A 7,849-nucleotide genomic window follows, 5' to 3' on the forward strand; every position below is an offset into this window, starting at 1 on the left:
TCTTCCCCATTGTGTCATGAGCAGAGACTCCATCAGCCACCCCAAAGGAGGTGCAGTGGTGATGAAATGTGCATTGATTAGTACTTGATAAGAATAACGTGCTAATGTTCATTGCTAGGGCAGAGGGAAAGTTATGGTGTTCTTAACTAAGCGCTCCTTGCTGGTAAGTGTTTGGGTTTTGTACATGAAGTGACAGGTAGCTACAGCTGGTGCTTGGCAAGTTTACCTGCTCTGGAAACCAAAGGTTTTAATTTCCAGACTATGTATAGAGATGATGGATAACACTTGTCATAGACCCAAGACTGAAGCGGGAACAATTCCCAATCTGCACTGGAGAGCAGAGGTTCTCAAACTGGGCAGCACAGAACATATTCTGGGGCGGTGTGAGAAGCCAGAGCACAGAGCGGTGGATCCTGTCTGGGTGCCCAGTTTTGAAGGCAGCACTGCCACCAGCAGCAATGAAGAAGTAAGGATGTCATGGTCTGGTGTTGCCACTCTCACTTCTAAGCTGCTGCTGGCAGTAGTGCTGCCTTCAAGCTAGGCAGACGGAGAGCTCTTTTTCACTCTTTTTCCTCTACTGTTTTTCATATTCAGTGAAAGTTGCATGTTAATTTTTTTTAATTGGTGTATGTACTTGTGTGGTGGGGAGGGGAAGTGTCAGTACGGATGCAAAGAAAGGGGCCACAATCAAATAAGTTCGAGAACCACTGCTGTAAAGTGCACTCCATCTTGTTCTGCAGCCGAACATAACCATAGAATGGATCCACTGACTGTATGTCTCCTCCTTGGTATTTTCAGGTTGGAGTCTGCGCTCACTAAGGGGTGAAGTTGTCTCTGGGATGGAGGAGGAAACCCCGTCCCTGCCTCCTGGAGACACAGATTATGATGATGTGGGACACGATGACTCTGGGGGTTCAATATCATAACAGTTTGATTGGACAAAATAATCCTGTGATGATGTAAATGCTTCACCTCTTTCTCTCAGAAATGATGTCCCAGAGAAAATCCCTGCCTGGTAGATAGACAAAGCAGGTGTTTTAATAGGATTTGTGTGAAGTTGCAGGAAATACAAGAGTGAGTGGGAAAAGGTCCATAAGCTTTCTTTGTATAATTTTCCATTGTTTGGAGGGGGTGGAAGTTTCCTGCTTTTTTATGCCTATCATTTCTTCATTTCTTCAGCTTGACTTTGCCTTTTTCATATTAAATCCTTTCTGAAAGTCTCCCCCTTAGTGGACGTTTTTCTTGCCAGATGAATTGTGCAATTTCCAGGGCTCACCACAGGGAGAGGCTGAGATACAACAAACCAAGAGACAAGGGAAGGCACCTGTGGGTATGGCCAGCTGTTTGATAGCAGGCTGGGTTTACACATCAGGCATGTGGTAAAAGTGAGACACCAGCAAGAGAACATTCTGAGATGAGCAACATGCTTGTTCCTGAAGCGAATTCAGATTTTAAACTTTCATTGACTCCAAGGAGATAATTGGGAAATTCTCCCTGGGTAATTCACGCCTGAAATTGAACAAACTGTGAAAAGATTTCCTGATTAGCAATAAATGCAGAGGATGAATATTTCTGCTAGGACTATAAATGAATTCTATAGAAAATAATGACTAGAGGAGGGTTAATAAGAATCTGGGTTTCCACTGAACCAATAAGGCTACAACTAGAAACCCCAGTAAAACTGATCATGTTCACACAGTGGCATGTTTATTTCCATGACAATCTACAAATATAGTTTAAAATCAATGCTGAGCTGAGAACTGACCAGTGGAGAAACCAGAAGTGTTTTCTGGATGAACCCTAAGTGAAATCAGCACCAGAACACGCACAGAGTACATCACTGTTTCACACAAATGTCTGTCTTTTCTTTACCACAAATTCTGCCTTCAGTTGGGTCAGTTCATCTCTAGAAGTATAGATTGGAAATAGAAATGTCAAGAGAAGGTGCTTCCAATCATCTGCATTCAGCAGGACCAGGAGTCATATAAAGAGACAGAAATACAACAATTTACTTTTCAAAGGAGAAAAATAAAAAGACATTAGGAAGACGTGTAATAGGGCGTACTGACCCTTGGAGACTGAGGAGTGAAATCTCAGGGACTGTGCTACCCTGTTCCAAGGTTTCTGTCCTCAAGACAGATGTGTGGGACAAAGGAAATCACCACAGAGAGAAGAAGTGGGCCCATTGTGGGTGTTTGTTCTTTGGCAGGGAACTCAGGCTGCTGACACTACCTAGGGACTGGGACTGGAGCCTTATAGAGGGAGCGGATGAAGGCTCCTCTCTTCTATCAGGCTGAAGGAATCCTGGCAAATGTTCCTGGGTTTGGCCAGTCCATTCAGGGGGGTCATATCACTCACAGGCAAAAAGAGGAGGAGAACTCCCCCTCTTATGACACATCTGTCCATGTTTCCCCACTTTCTTTTTTAAATTCATATGGGCCCGCCCTTGCTGGCAATTCAATGGGTTCAAATTTCATCAAACTCTATGGGGATTTGCACTGAGGGAATAAGGGAGTTTCCTACCCCATGTCTTTCTGTCATGTTAGATCGCGATTCCTACAGAGGACAGCTTGCTTACTTACCATATCAGCAATCCTGGGTCACCGGTATGGTTAGAAGTTGATTGATGTTTGCCTGCATGTGTGTGTTCCCTCTGTGTGCCACCCCAGCAAACCACCCAATGACCACAAGATCTGTTAAGGGACAAAGGGACCCAGCAAGGTTTATTGTTGACAAAACATGGTATTAGTATCCCACAGACTCTACCAGACCACTAATACATGTATGCCTGTAACAATGGACCAGCTCAGTGAATGGCAGGACTTTCCCTTCCTCCCTAAGCCAGACAAAGATACTCCTTCTGAGATACATTTTTATACCCTGATACAAAAAAATTACATATTGCCTCTGGCATAGTTAATTACTGCCCCCTGATGTGGCTCATTATTATCCATCACCTTGTACATGTTGGTTTGATTAAAACATCTTTATTACGTACTAAGCAACAGAGGGTCCTGTGGCACCTTTAAGACTAACAGAAGTATTGGGAGCATAAGCTTTCATGGGTAAGAACCTCACTTCTTCAGAAGCAAGAAGAAGAAGTGAGGTTCTTACCCATGAAAGCTTATGCTCCCAATACTTCTGTTAGTCTTAAAGGTGCCACAGGACCCTGTGATGCTTTTTACAGATTCAGACTAACACGGCTACCCCTCTGATATTTATTATGTACTGTTATCCTGACCTTATCTTTTAGGAGAGTTCAGTGTGTTCCTGTTATCCTTTGGCAATGTTTTTGTACCATCCTTAATAGCAGGATGTTCTGCTACCACTTGATATTGGGATGTGTTTGCGTGCATACTCTGTGCCTGGCATTTCTGAGAAATGTGTATTTCTGCAATATCAGCCCTGTGCTTGGCAGATACTGTGAGCAGGTCCTGCCTCTTGCTCACAGCTCATTTTTGCTTTATATCAGTAAAGCTTTGACTACTACTTTAGCCTAGACCTCAGGCCTCAAACCAGGCCTCTGGTACAAGGGCTTGTCTTAGACTCTCTTCCTAATACACCTGTAATAAAAGATTTGCTGGTATTGTTGATTCTCATGATGCAAAATTTGTTGCTAATGATTAACATTATAACAAATAATTTGGTACTGACGGTAAATCCTTTGTTCTGAGTGAGATTTGTACTTCATACACTGGAGGTGATTTTAAGTGAGATTTAAGTGAGGTGGCTGGAAATCAGTCAAAGAGGTTACCAGTTTGTTATTTTCCGTTTGCTTATTTTGGGCACAGGAAGTAGGGACAGAAAAGCAGGAAAATGAGTGAAAGTGAAACTAGTAAGGAGCTGGAGCTGTGCAGATTGCAGGCAGAAGAGAGTGAAAAAGAACACGAGACTTATGGAATTAAAATGGCTGGAAATTGAGACAAAGAATGCCAGACAAGAAGCCGCACACCGAAAGCCATGGAATTACAAGCCAAAGAAATGGAGGAGAAGGAAAGAGAGAGGAAGTATCAACTGGACTTGACAGAGAAGCAGAACCAAAGCCCCCATGCTCCAGTGAGTCCCATCTCTCCAAAAATCCACAAATGGGTACAGTTGTGTCCTGCATACAGCGAGACAGGGGACATTTCTGAATATGTCATCACCTTTGAGAGGCTGTGTGTACTTCACCAGATTCCTGAGGACCAGAAGATGCCCACTTTGGTTTCCAAGTTGACTGGTGCAGCTCTGGATATATTCAATAAGATGCCAATTGAGAATGCTTGAGTTTATTGTAAATTCAAAGAAATGATTTTAAAACAGATTCAGATTATACCTGAAACATCTAGAGTAAAATTTAGAAGCTGTAAGAGGGGGTGTTGGGATGAGTAATGTGGCATATGTAAACTAGATGAAAGATTTGATGGATAAGTGGGTAAAAGGAAAAGGTGTTACAAGCTTTGAGGGAATGTGTGACCTTGTTGCTTAGTAACATTTCCTGAGTATATGTAAAGATGATGTGAAACAGTGTTTATGGGACTAAAAAGTGAAAACCGTGGAAGAACTGGCTACTGTAGCTGATCAGTTTGAGCAAACTCAAGCATCTGCTGTGTGGAAGGGGAAATTGAGGCACACTGCTTCATGACATTGATGGCTAAATGCCTAGATTCCTGCATTCTAAAAGATATTGATATCAGCATTATGTTAACAATGCTGCATACAAAAATGTTTTCAGACAACCCAGAAAAAGGAACACAGAACTTTGCAAGAACACCTGTGGGTGACACTAACATATTTGGTACTGCTTGGAAGTAGTATGGCGAAAACCTAAAGAGAGCATAGTGTGCACTACTTTCCCCAGGGTGGGAGGGATAGCTCAGTGGTTTGAGAATTAGCCTACTAAACCCTGGTTTGTGAGTTTAATCCTTGAGGGGGCCACTTAGGGATCTGGGGCAAAATCAGTACTTGGTCCTGCTAGTGAAGGCAGGGGGTTTGAATCAATGACCTTTCAGGGGCCCTTCCAGCTCTATGAGATAGGTATATCTCCATATATTTAAATTAGTCAGTGACTAACACTCCTGCAGTAAACTAAGGGGTGAGGTGTGACACCCTGGCACCCCCTTATTCACCACTGTCATATAATTAGGATATGTTTTGCGCAAAGTATGCTTTGTGAGGTATCATTCTAAAAGTCTTGATCTGCTAGACATTAATATCTGATTGGATTGTATGTGCTATCATCATATATGAAGTTTGGCTATGTATGTGTTACTGAAACATGTTGTGAGATTGAAAACACCTACAAGCAGCCTTTCAGGTACAACAGTAAAAATGCCAAACAATGTTAATGGCTTATTGAGGAAATGCACACAAGCACAAGGATTACCCCAGGAACTGTGTACAATAGAAAACTCTTAGAGAAAGCGCTACAAAATGGGAACTGTATGACCCAGGTCATAGCAAAAGAGCTTTCCAGCAAGTGGGATGAAGATATAAAAGGGGGAAATGACATTATGATGGTACCTCACTCTCCCTACAACAACACACCTGGAAACACCTGAGGAACAAAGACTGAAATGGGGGAAGTGATGATCCCAGGCTAAAGAGATGTCTAACCTGTGTATGAAAACCTGAGAAACCCAGCTGCAAAGCAAAGGCAGCTTGTACCTTAAGAATTTGCCAGCCTGTTTATCACTCAGGGTGAGAATTTGCTAATTCATATCCTACCTATCTAATACATTAAGCTCAGTTTGCATTTTTGTTTATTTACTAGGTAATCTGCTTTGATTTGTTTGCTAGCACCTATAGTCACTTTAAATATATATTTTTGTAGTTAATAAACTTATTGTATGTTTTAATCCATACCAGTGTGTGTTTGATTAAGGTGTCTGGGGGAAATTTCAGCTTGGTTAAAATAAGTGTCTATGGTCCTCTTCACATTGAGAGAGGGGCGGACAAAATGTTAAACCCATATACTGGCCAGATTTGGCCATGGCAGAATGGTACTGCTCTGGGGTCCTAGGCGGGGAAGTTGGGGGTTAGAGAGCCTGCATCTGTGCCCCTACCTGTATGAATGCTGGTGAGAGTGCAGGCTGGAAGGCTTTGCAGCTTGTCACAGCAGCACAGTGTGAGAGGGAGCCCAGGATGGTGGGTCAGAGGGCTCAGTGTTACCCCAGTTCCAGGTGGCACCCCTGGGGGGAACCCATCAGAACCCCATCACAGGGTCTCACACAGAGCTGATTGGAAATTCCCTGGTGTAAGGCTTTTCCATTTAGCCAGGCTGCTTTGTCAAAACTGAAACATTCTGCAGAGACGGTTCCTGCCAGCTCGCCCGTCGGGCTCCCCAGCAGCTCACCTGGTGGGCTGACAGGAAGTTCTGGGAACGCCATCTCCCAAGTTCCCAGTCTCATGGCTCATTTTAGACTGTGCTTCCAGGGGTTCCAGGATCTGCAGCTCCAAGGCAGCCAGCCATACAGACTGCCCCTGAACCGGGGACCCTGCAGCTTCCAGGTCTGCAGCTCTGGAGCTTCCAGTCAGGCAGACTGACCCTGAGTCAGGGATCGAGGGAATTTCCCTTTCATAGAGAATTTCAAAACATTGGGTTTTCATTCCAAATCGTATAGAAACCAAACCTCAAAATATCCAAATCCTCCAGGAAATGGAATGACCTTTTTCTGCACAGCTCTAGTCACCTGCATTGGGAGCCTGAGTCTCCTTTCATGTTCACAGGTGTAAATCAGGAGTAACTCCATGTAAGTCAGTGGAGCAACCCCAATTTACAACACTTCAGGCTCTTTCTATTGACTTCTGTGAAATTACTCCTCATTCTCATCTGTGTGAGAGGAGAATAAGGCCCACAGGCTAACAGCAGAGGCTAACAGCGGGAGTTTGCCTGGGAGTTCGCGTGGGGAGAGCGCACTGAGGCTTTCATCTGCAGGTTTCTCTGAGTAGTTCCTGCAACAGTTGAGGAAGCTCTTAAGAGGACGGTGATATGGAAGGTGAGCGATCAGCTGTTGTAACCTGCACAGGTTGTGCCATGTTTGTCTTTCTTCCACAGGACAGAAGCGACTTTGTCTGTACAAAGTGCAAGCTGGTCTCCATGTTGGAAGAGAAGGTTCAAGGGCTGGAGAAACGAGTGTCGACTCTGTGTTGCATAAGGGAAAATGAAGATTTCCTGGATAGACATCAGGAGATGCTTCTACAGCCACAATGTTCTGAAGATTCAGAGCAGGCGCAGCAGGGACAGAAGGATTGTGAGGAGGTTTGGCAGCATGTGACCTCCAGAAGGAGAAAGAGGAGCGTCCATGCACCAGCAATGGAGATACAGGTGAGCAATCGTTTCCATGATCTCTCTACAGGTACTAATGCGGAGAGTGGACTAGATGACCCATCTGAGGGAAGGGAGCAGAAGGAGACTCCACCAATTGGAAGGCAAAAGATGCACTGTCCTAGAGATGGGGGTTCCACGACCACCACTCCCAAGAGGAGGAGGAGGGTGGCGGTGGTTGGGGACTCCCTCCTCAGGGGGACTGAGTCATCTATCTGCCGCCCCGACCGGGAAAACCGAGAGGTCTGCTGCTTGCCAGGAGCTAGGATACACGATGTGACAGAGAGACTGCCGAGACTCATCAAGCCCTCGGATCACTACCCCTTCCTGCTTCTCCACGTGGGCACCAATGATACTGCCAAGAATCACCTTGAGCGGATCACTGCAGACTACGTGGCTCTGGGAAGAAGGATAAAGGAGTTTGAGGCGCAAGTGGTGTTCTCATCCATCCTCCCTGTGCAAGGAAAAGGCCGGGGTAGAGACCGTCGAATCGTGGAAGTCAACGAATGGCTACGCAGGTGGTGTCGGAGAGAAGGCTTTGGA

Source organism: Chrysemys picta, unplaced genomic scaffold (genome assembly GCF_011386835.1).
Source record: "Chrysemys picta bellii isolate R12L10 unplaced genomic scaffold, ASM1138683v2 scaf1, whole genome shotgun sequence".
NCBI classification, from domain to species: domain Eukaryota; kingdom Metazoa; phylum Chordata; order Testudines; family Emydidae; genus Chrysemys; species Chrysemys picta.